Genomic DNA, 10976 nt, shown 5'->3' with positions numbered 1-10976 from the left:
GTGTGGGGTGTTGGACAGGTCCTGTGCTCACTGGGGGACAGCCAGTCTCTGGTTTTAAATTTTTAGCAGAAAATATTTTAACTCTAGTGTTGGTGTATGATGTGTGTGTGTGTGTGCATGAAAGGAGTTATCCTTTTTTGTTCACATAGTTGAATAATTAGGTTTTACTTGACAAATGTGTCATAATTAAAGTTATTCAAAAGTCAAGTCGTCTTCTTCTTCTTCTTCTTCTTCTTCTTCTTCAATTTGATGGGTGGTTAGCAACCAGATGTGCGCTGCCATCTTGAATTAGGCAAAAGCAGTACATTCAAGTTCAACAACCAATCCGAAGCTTTAACCCGCCCCCTGGACTTTTGATGACTGACGTTGACAGTTTAATTATGTTCTGTCCAGCAAGTAACGCTATGGATAAATAAAAGTATAAATAAGTAAATAAAAAGTATCAGTAAATAATAATAAAAAAAAATTGGAAATATATAAATAAATAAATACACATTTCGGCATTTATTTAGGAATTTAATTATATAATTTTGTATATATTTATGTATTTATATAATTATTTATGTATTTTTATTTGTAGTTTGGGCCCTTAAAACCCTCCATACCCTTGGCTCTTCTCTCCTCATGAATCTTTCAGAGAATTATAGCAACTCTCATTTTTCAAACACGATGAAGCTTTCACTCCAAAGGAAACAAGAATGCAGGGTTTTTACTGTTAATGGTACATTTCTATATTCTTGAATCAGGAGAGCGCCTGTTGTTGTTGGTACCTGCCCCACCCTGACTCCCCCTCCCTCTCCCTCCCTCCCTCTTTCTGTGGACGGTCTATAACCGAAGCAGTTCCTCAAAAGGAGAAAGAAAACCCTGCCACTTCTGATCAGACAAATCGAACAGCAGAGGAGTTGAGGCATAACTTTCACCACAACGTGGATTCAGCTTCAGAACTTCATTAAGCAGAGTAGGTTGTGTTCACATGCAGACTGGAAAGCTAAACTTATCAGTCTCATTGATTGTCCTGTGGCTTGTGATTTCAGGAGCTTTGGCAGAGGCAGCGGACAACATGGAGGTAAAAGAAGCAGCCTCAGTGGTGAGAGATGAATGGCAAAGGATTGAAGGTGTCCCTCACCAGAAAACTATCATTGATCGGGTGCTGCTACTCTGATCTGTATTTGTATGGTATAATATAAAAAAAAAAAACAGAAGACGATCTTTTATGCTTGGGCACTGGACCATAAACTTTTATTGACTGTGATGGCAGCAATAGTTGTTAGTTAATTGTTAGTGTTTTTCTTTACATATGAAAATAGGTAATATGGAAATTCCCTCAAAATGTAAAAAAAAATCCTTTGATGAAACACAGGCTGTATTATAAGACTTTACATGATATTATTTTGCAACAGCAGTTTAATGCAATATATAAGAAATGCATTGCAATGTGTATAGTATATTATGGTAGCACATTTCAAATTTAAATCCATCCATCCATTATCTATACCACTTACCCTCAATGGGTAAGTGGTATAGATCGATTGATTGCGGGAGACATATTTTAGAGATAGGACGTTTGGTGGTCGGTGATAGGACATTCAGAGAATTGTCCAATTGTCGTCTGCCTTCCTTGTCCACTCTGTTGGCGCTTCTTGCCAACTTTGCTGCTGCTAGCGTGCATAGCGTTGATATATTTGTTGTACTTTAGGGCAGCCTTGTATATTGCAGCTGACACTTTTATCTGCTCTGGTAAAATATTTCCCCATTGATGATCTTAGTCGCGCATCTGAATTTGGTCAAACTGCTGCTTTAGCGCCCACATTGCAGTGTTTAGACAGTTTAGACAGATAGTTGACGAGTTGAGTAGTTCTATTCGAGCCTTATTTGAGGGTTGCAGGGGGGCTGGAGTCCCACATTTAAATTCAACTTTGAAATTAGACTAATGAACAATCTCAGTTTCCATTCACTGTGCTGTCTAAATGAGTTGATTTTTTTCCCCACAGAAACCCATCGATCAGTCCCCCTCTCTGTGTGCTGGTGAGCAGGACTATGTTGACAGGAGGAAAAGGGTCGTTCTGGAGTCACTCAACAGCCTGGGAATCAACTGTTCTGCAGTAAGAAAGAAACTGCTCACACACTAACATCATTTCTGTCCGTCCGTGTTAGCCTGGCAAGCACCCGTCAGGAAGGTGCATGTAAGGTAGTCACTCTGCTGGTTGGTGGAGTAAAGGAGTTAGGAGGAAGTTTATGCTTCTTAGTTGTTCCGCTTTGTACCTGTTGTTGCGTTTTGCTGTTTGTCATGCCTGAGTGAGTTGTACCTTTGTGCGTTGTCTCTTACTTTATGCCCTCACACCATGTCAAATATCATTTCGCCTGTTTTTATGTAACACACACATGTCCTCCATGACTTTGTATGATCACTATTTTTAGGTCTTACAGTAACGTTTGAGCAGACTTTAGACACTCACAGGAACAGAGTACTGCTGAAGCTGTATGGTTGTAAGGTAATTAATACAGTGGTAAGTTATAAAACTCATCACATTAATCTTATACCCTTATTAAGAGTGGGGAACAACCAGGAACTTCCTCTACCAACACAAAGGTGAGAAGACAGACCTCATCAGCAACTATAAGAAAGAAGTTGAGTAATGCTTGAGTTCAGTCACTGTCACACCATGGTTTCCATCAGCTGTTTTCTGTGAAAAAGATAGAAAACACTGCACAAAACTAGCACAGCACTTAGGAGCGGAAGTTAGTGGACAACGAAACTGAGCTAAAGAGAGTAAATATTGAATTTACATTTGACGACGTGCCCCGAAACGTGACTCCAGCTAAATGCTAATGTTGCTATGTGTCTACTGGAAGTGGAAATAACTGTTACCTCTCTTCCATTATGATCCCACCCATGGAGGTATAAAACGTTTACTGGTGACCATAGACTGTAAATCAAGAGGAAGACACATCTCCACCTCCGCCCACTATTCAGAAATGAATCCAAAATATCTTGTATTTCAACCCTGCCATCGTGGTGGTGGATTGTAATCGTGGTGTCAGCTGATCATGGACTATGATTAGAAAAAGACTGCTTGATATACAATATGCCATACTCACACACATGTAAATATTGTAATTCTGTTGATGTGTTCAGTTACACGTGGCCTCTATAGCACTAATGCAGTCGCATTGTTTTATTTTTAGTTGTTTTTCCTAGTTTCACACTGTTTGCATAGCATCCAATGGGTAATTATAACCAAACTTAGCAGAAGAATTTTCACTCCAACAAACATCAGTGTAACTTCATTAGAACAACCTAAAATCACAGAAATCATGATTGAGAAAAATGTATTTGACACGTAGCTTGACTTTTTAGTTTGGTCCATGTCCCATCCACTAACAAGGAGGCGGCAGAGTTTATGACCTATATTACAGCCAGCCATCAGGTGGCAATTGAAATGCTTTGGCTTCACTTTTTGGGAGCAGTTGTGTCGTTCATCTTTATATACAGTCGATGCTTGTTACATAGTTATGAATAAAAAAGTAAAGAAACAAATACAGTAAGTGAACAATGGCATTGATTGTCTTATAATGGTCCAATACAATAAAGACAAAATGGTAAGTATATAAGTAAATAAATAAATATATAAAAGATTTGCTTTAAATAGTGATTTAATAGTTAAATGATGGTTAAAAAATGATTTTGCTGGTCAGATGCTCCACCTTGCCTTGGCGCCAAAGAAATAATCCACCTGGTCGATGCCGGGCTGCTGATCAATGTTGCCTACCCTCCTTTTCTGGGAGAGAAGAGAGACATTGACCTCATTATTGTACCGGAGTACAGCGCTGGAAACATGTTTGAGGTAATGTAAAGTGTGTGTGTGTGTGTGTGTGTGTGTGTCTATACACATCAGCCAGGGGCATTGTTTTAAACCATGGGCTTAACTAATAACAACCATATTAGCTAAATGTGGCTCGTAATGAGAACTCACCAATAAGCTTCACCTTGCTCTGCACCTGCATACACAGTGTACATCAAAACTGAGTACACACAATATCAACAAAAAAAATTCTGATTCCAAATGATATCACCTTACACAAATTGGATGTTTAAATAAGTTAAGTTAAATTTAAATGTTAAAAAGTTGACATTTCTACATGCTCAATGAATCCTGGGCTAGGCTGGGCTAGCGAAGGATCCGCCCATTGGAGCCTTTGTTTCTTGCTGATGAAAGGCCGCATTTGAAGGAGCCTCCAAAATGGGACAGCCTAGTTGCACCACTTTGATGCAATCATTAATTTGTAGCCTCCAAAGGATGCAGCCCCTGAATTGAGATACAGCTACTGTCAGTCGCTTCACAGTAAGACAGGAAATAATAAGTCCAAATACTATAACATTCCAAAAGGTCAAAACAGAAGATTTCTCAAAATAAACCAAAAGTCCTCAACTGACATTAAAAGTCCACAACAAGCTCCAAGCTCCAAAACAAGTCCAAAAAACTCTCGGGGGCAGAATAATGACATTATGACAAAGTGGTACCTGTGATTCATGAATTAAAGGATAACTGAGTTATAGCAATTGCTAACCAGTAATTTGTTGCACACTCAACAAGTTCAAGGCTGGAAAACCGTGTGAAACACTGCTGTTCGCTCCTGCGCTCTTCTCAGACTCTGACTCTGGCCAGAGACTATGCTGCGGAGGTAAAGAAGCCTTTCCCCGAGATAGACGATCAGGTCCTGGAGGAGAGAGAGTGGCCAAAGGACTGCTACGTGTTCGAGGGAAAAGAGAAGGAGCCTACAATCGTCTACATGCCGCTCTTCAATAGACGGAACTGCCAAGGTCTGTGACGCACACATACGCACACTTGCAAATTTGTTGTAATGATTTTTCATCTTAGATGCAGAACTGCTTATAAACATGATTTAAACTTCAATGGACAGAAACAAGATGAGCTGTGTTTTTTATGGTGCAGTATGGACACAGTTTGTTTCCTGTGTTAAATGAAATAGCTTCTAGATTTAATAGGTTAGCACAAATGAACAATACCTGTCTCCTTCTGTTAATCTGAAAGCATTTCTCTCAGTGGAGGTCAAGATTGATTTCACATTAATTCCATGAATATGAAAACAAAGACAACACAAAATAGCATTTGGGGTTGTGTGTGTGATTTATCATCCTCAGTGCTGATAAGCACATGGTAGCTTGTTAACATGCAAAAATGGAGCAATGCTTGCGAGCTAGTTCAGGCAGCCAACTTGAGCTGCGCTTCTCCAATCATGTGATGTACCTCACTCTCCACAATCATCTATAATACACACCCACCTTATTAGGCAGTCTATTTAAGCAGATAAAATTTCCCATCACTCCCTTTGCTTGCCCGACCCTGCGTCAGTATTTCTGCCAGTTGCTTCAGCCCCTCCAGCACCCCAGCATCCAGCTAGGCTCCGACGGGGGGGGTTACAAGTATTTGCTCATCAGTCCCATCATAACTATGTAATCATATCGGGGGGAGTCACTAAGTCTGAGAATAGACGCCAAACACTAACCTGTTCTACTGTTGCAATAAATATTTAAATGTGAGTTGTCTGACTGAACTGAAGTTGTAAACGTTTCAATTAGTTATTTGATGCTATTAAAACAGGCTGTGACGTCATGATTGACAGCTGGACAGACTTGCGATTGTTCAAGCGCATGTTACATTACATTACATATCATTTAGCTGACTATTTTATTCAAAGTGACTTCCAATAAGTGCGTTCAACCATGAGGGTACAAACCCAGAACAGCAAGAATCATGTAAGCACATTAGCTTCAAAAAGCCAAACTACAAGTGCTACATGTAAGTGCAACATTTAAGTTAAAATTTTAATATAAACACCAGAGTAGACGGTGGTTATTAGACATCATCTTCTTAACCAAGGTGTAGTTGGAAGAGATGTGTCTTTAGTCTGCAGCTGAAGATGTGTAGACTTTCTGCTGTCCTGATGTCAATGGGGAGCTCGTTCCACCATTTGGAGCCAGGACAGCAAACAGGCGTGATTCTGTTGAGTGGTTAGGTGTCCCTCGCAGTGAGGGAGCAGCAAGCTGATTGGCCGATGCAGAGCAGTGTGGAAGGGATGGGGTGTAAGGTTTAACCAATGACCTGGATGTAGACTGGACCCGATCTGTTCACAGCATGGTACACAAGTACTAGTGTCTTGAAGCGGATGCAGGCAGCCACTTTTAACCAGTGAAGAGAGCGGAGGAACGGTGTAGTGTTAGAGAACTTCGGTAGTTTGAAGACCAGTCGAGCTGCTGCATCCTGGATAAGCTGCAGAGGTCGGATGGCACTAACAGGCAGACCAGCCAGGAGGGAGTTACAATAGTCTAGGCGTGAGATGACCAGAGCCTGGACCAAAACCTTTGCCGCCTTCTGAGTGAGAAGGGGACGTATTCTCCTGATGATGTGCAGCATGTATCTACACGATCGGGTTCTTGCAGCAATCTTGGTGGGAAGGGAGAGTTGGCTGTCGAGTGTCAAATCCAGTTTTCTTGCGGTCTGGGTGGGGGCTGCCACAGAGTTGTTGATCGTAATAGTAAGGTGATGGGTGGGAGAGCCCTTCCCTGGAAGGAAAAGTAGCTTGGTTTGTCAAGGTTGATTTTCAGGGGGTGTGCGGACACCCACTGAGAGATGTCAGTCAGACAGGCAGAGATTCGTGCTGCTACCTGTGTTTCAGACTGGGGAAAAGAGAGAATTAGTTGGGTGTCATGTTCGTAGCTTTGGTAGGAAAAGCCATGTGAGTGAATAACAGAGCCAAGAGAGTTGGTGTACAGAGAGAAAAGGAGGGGACCCAGGACGGAACCGTGAGGTACCCCAGTGAGTGGACAAGGTTCTGACACAGATCCTCTCCAAGTTACCTGGTAAGTGCGGTCGTTGAGGTAGGATGAGAGCAGGGAGAGTGCAGAGCCTGAGACACCCAGATCCTGAAGGGAGGAAATAAGGATCTGGTGGTTCACCGTGTCAAACGCAGCAGAAAGGTTGAAAAGGATGAGGACAGAGGAGAGAGAGGCTGCTCTAGCAGTGAGAAGTTGCTCAGAGACAGTAAGGAGGGCAGTCTCAGTTGAGTGGCCTGCCAGACTGGTGAGGATCAAGAAGGTTGTCCTGGTGAAGATAGGAAGAAAGTTGATTACAGATAGCATGCTTGAGTGCTTTGGAGAGAAATGTATGCATGTATTGACACAACCCCAATACTGCGTCTCCACTCCACCATCACTACTGCACAGAATCTGGCTACAAATTATGTAAAAAGTGCAAGGTGGCGGCATCTGTTTCCCGGATATTTTAGCTTAGTTTTTGAACAGTAGCAGGAAGTGGAGACACGTTGTCCATCTTTGTATACAGTCTATGGTCTGCCACCGTTTACACTCACAACCTCTGATGTGGCAGCATTTCACATCGTCGGACTGTTGAAGCTGGTTTGGTTTCACTCAGGTTTCATTTGATATATAGCACCTGTGGTCCACTTATTTCTGGATGCACCATGGTCTGGATTTGGATGTATGCTTCTGTGTTTCAGTATCTGACAACGCTGAAATGCATTATCAGGGCTCTGAATGTTGATGCTTGCAGGAGCGTGCACGGTGATGTCACCTTTATGTGTGCATATGATTTGCTGTACATAATCCAAAGTACAGCTTGACATGAACTGTGAAATAATTTACTGTACAGCATAACATATATAAAAGTGTCAGGATTAAGAAACTAAGAACGGCCGTGTACACATTCTGCCAAATAATCTGCAAGGATTTACAGCTCCAAACTTTTAAGAGATTCTCACGTATCCAGGTCAGACCTTGTAGATTCTCCCAGACAAACCAAATAGATACAAATGAATACAAATGATTCCTTGGCACAAGTTGTGTTACTTACTAATAGCTTTGTGAATTTAGCAAGCTGTCATAGAAGAGCAGGGTCTCATTTGATTAGAGCCTAATAAGCCTTCACTGTTTTCTATAGATGCAAAGGAGGTCGATGCAAAGATGAAGGAGTTCTCCACTTTCCAGCCTCCTTTCAGTGAGGCCAAGATCAAGTTCATGTTGGAGACGGCAGAAGATAACATGAAGAACAACAAGGAACTTCTGCTGAGGGAGATAAACAAGGCCGTCCTCCGTCGACAGAACAAGAGGTGAGGTTTGGCCGGAGTGTTACAGGAGGGATTGTCAAGCGAAACAACGAGAGAGACCACCCCTCCTGTAACATGATGATGATGTTGATGATGTTGATGATGGTGATGGTGATGATAACGATGATGGGGATGTTAGTGATGATGATGGTGATGATGATAATGATGATGGTATGATGAACAGAATACAAGTTTTACACTACGTTTGTTATAAATATCTCTAGATAAAATAATAATATATTAACATTAGATCAATTTGGTATTATATTTGAACCCAATGTTCATTAAGATTAAGCCAATGGAATTCTTCAGGCAAAGTATTCCCTGTTAAGAAAGCTCTTTATAGGTTTTTCTCAGACTAACCTCCTATGACACTCTAAGTATGATTAAATTGGTGAATGCCAAAAAATTCTCTTCAATTGCTCGTACTACTTCAGAACAAATCTGTCTGTAAGATTGGTTCCCGCTTGAGGCCCAGTGTGTGTATAATGGTAATAGATGGACAAAAAAGAGTATCAATAAAATGAGTTCACGTCATAACCTGTGCATCACTGTGTCTGAGACAGAGGGAGATGTGAACAGCTGATGAATATTTATCGGACTTTATCGAAATCGTGTCTTTTTCTCTCCCTTCCAGGAAGTCTGTGCTGAACAATCTGTTATCATAAATGATTATGACTCAATCTCTGACTTCATCTACAAAAAGAGTTGGAGGAGAAGAAGCTCTCAGACAGACACAGGAGGCAGAAGAAGCACTAACCGCACCAACATGAGCAATACAGAATCATGTAATGCATGCATGTAATGATGTCTGCTAAGATGGCTGACACTAAATAAATGTTGGTTGCATGTGTGAAAGTAATTGTCTTCTTCAAGGGTTTATTGCACTGCACATACATAATTGGTTTGAGGACAAAATTATTTTTCCATTCCACTGCTGCACACTGGGTGATCACATGATACGATGAAGTCACACAATGTCTGTAACAGTCACTTAAGACTTAAACTGCACTAAATCTGTGACTCCTTGCGACAGATATCGGTAAAATTTCAAGGATAACACAACAAATTGGTTTCGACCAATCAGCGTCCTGCAAGGGAGGAACTACTGGCAGCCCTGAGCATGTCCTCGGTGTGACGACATGTGAGAATTGAGTGTTCGTTACCACCAATGACGGATAGGGTTATGGTTCACGTAGATAATGCTTTTACATATATATATATATATATATATATATATATATATATATATATATATATATATATATATATTGCAGCAACAGAACATAGTTAGAGTTTGGCACCCAGGCTCCGACTTCATCAATTAATCAATTTACCAGAAGATTACATTAATCTTATATAATATAATAAATATAATATATATATATATATATAAAATAATGCAACAACAGTCAATGGAAACCAAAATCATCAACCCATTGAGGGCTGGATTCAAATCCACACCGAAAATCAAAGTAAACAATTTCAAGGGCCCATATTGTGTAAAATACATTTTCTGGGCTATTTCTATCCGTAATTACTTGAAGGGGGTCAGTAGGGACCCTCAAAGTATGAAAACAGTCACTCCGCAGACTTTTTCACTCAGTCCATTCTAAGAAATATGTTATCGAAAAGTCTTGTTTCGTACTTCCTCCCCCGTATGAGTCATACAGGATCACACTTCTCCCTCAGCCCCACTCAGCCGGTACCAGTCCAGCCTCTGAACCCACCTCCCCGCTCCCCATCACCACCCCTCCACACCGAATGCAACACCAAGCAGACGTGTTGCTGAGCTAGGAGCTTGTTAGCTACCACAGGCTAACCACAGCAAACAACACTGAAGAAACACTGCAGCGTGGAGGGATGCAAGGAAGAGAATGTGTCCGTGCACATTCCTCCTAAGAACGTTACTGTTCGAGACCAGCGGTTACGCTTTATTTCTTCTGACATGCCGTGTCAGTGTGCTCACTACGGAGTAAAGTCTACATTACTCCGTATTGAAACTCCGTACTGTAACTCGGGACGTTACTCCTACATTGGCCGACTATCCTGCTAAAACTTGAACAAACATGAGGACGGTGTAACTTACCGTTCAGAAACATCCTGTTGTAACCGACTGAGTATGTGGCTGGTCTTCTATAGCTGCATCCAAACATAACGAGACTTTCAGCTCTGTTTACCAGAGGGAGTAAATGCGCCAGAATGAGACGGTGATAGGCCTGGTCACGCACAAAGTGCAGTCAGCCAATCAGCAATACACATTGCAGCAGTTTTTCCGACTTTAAACAACTGATCTATCATCTTAAGGGTATCAATACCTCAAATTAAATCCCAGAAAGGTGTAAAATATGGGCCCTTTAAAATCACACAAGCTGACCCACTTGCATTTATTTCATCACAACAACTCAGAATGTGACTCAGTAGTGTGTATGGCCCCCGCCTGCCTGCATGCACTCTCAACAACGTGTGGTTTCCTTGGGGATCTCCTCCCAGACCTGGATCAGGGAATCAGTGAGCTCCTGGACAGTCTGTGGAGGTACTTGGCAACATCAGATTCGCGATACATAATGTCCCATAGGTGCTCAATTGGATTTAGGTCAGGAGAACGTGAGGGTATGTCAATGGCATCAAAGCCTTCGTCATCCAGGAACTGCCTACACACTCTGGCAACATGAGGCCGGGCATTGTCCCGCACCAGGAGGAACCCAGGGCCCACTGCAACAACGTATGGTCCGACAATCGCTCTGAGGAATACATCCCGGTACCGAACATCAGTCAGGGTAGCGTTGGCTATGACATGAAAGTCTATGCAACCCTCCAAGGACATGCCT

The 10976-nt window shown here is 41.7% G+C and overlaps 1 protein-coding gene across 1 annotated transcript in view; it reads left to right on the top strand.

The window, feature by feature from the left end:
- Window positions 1-797: 797 nt before the first annotated feature.
- The window catches only part of LOC117766933 (cytosolic phospholipase A2 gamma-like), a 31159-nt gene continuing 20980 nt past the window's right edge, over window positions 798-10976 (top strand). Inside the window, exon 1 of the mRNA XM_034594391.1 lies at window positions 798-973. The gene's annotated coding sequence lies outside the window, so the exon portion shown is untranslated. The remainder of the gene's footprint in view (window positions 974-10976) is intronic.

Source organism: Hippoglossus hippoglossus, chromosome 8 (genome assembly GCF_009819705.1).
Source record: "Hippoglossus hippoglossus isolate fHipHip1 chromosome 8, fHipHip1.pri, whole genome shotgun sequence".
Lineage (NCBI taxonomy): Eukaryota > Metazoa > Chordata > Actinopteri > Pleuronectiformes > Pleuronectidae > Hippoglossus > Hippoglossus hippoglossus.
Note: the sequence above shows the minus strand (reverse complement) of the source record. Positions and strands in the feature narration are given on the sequence as shown.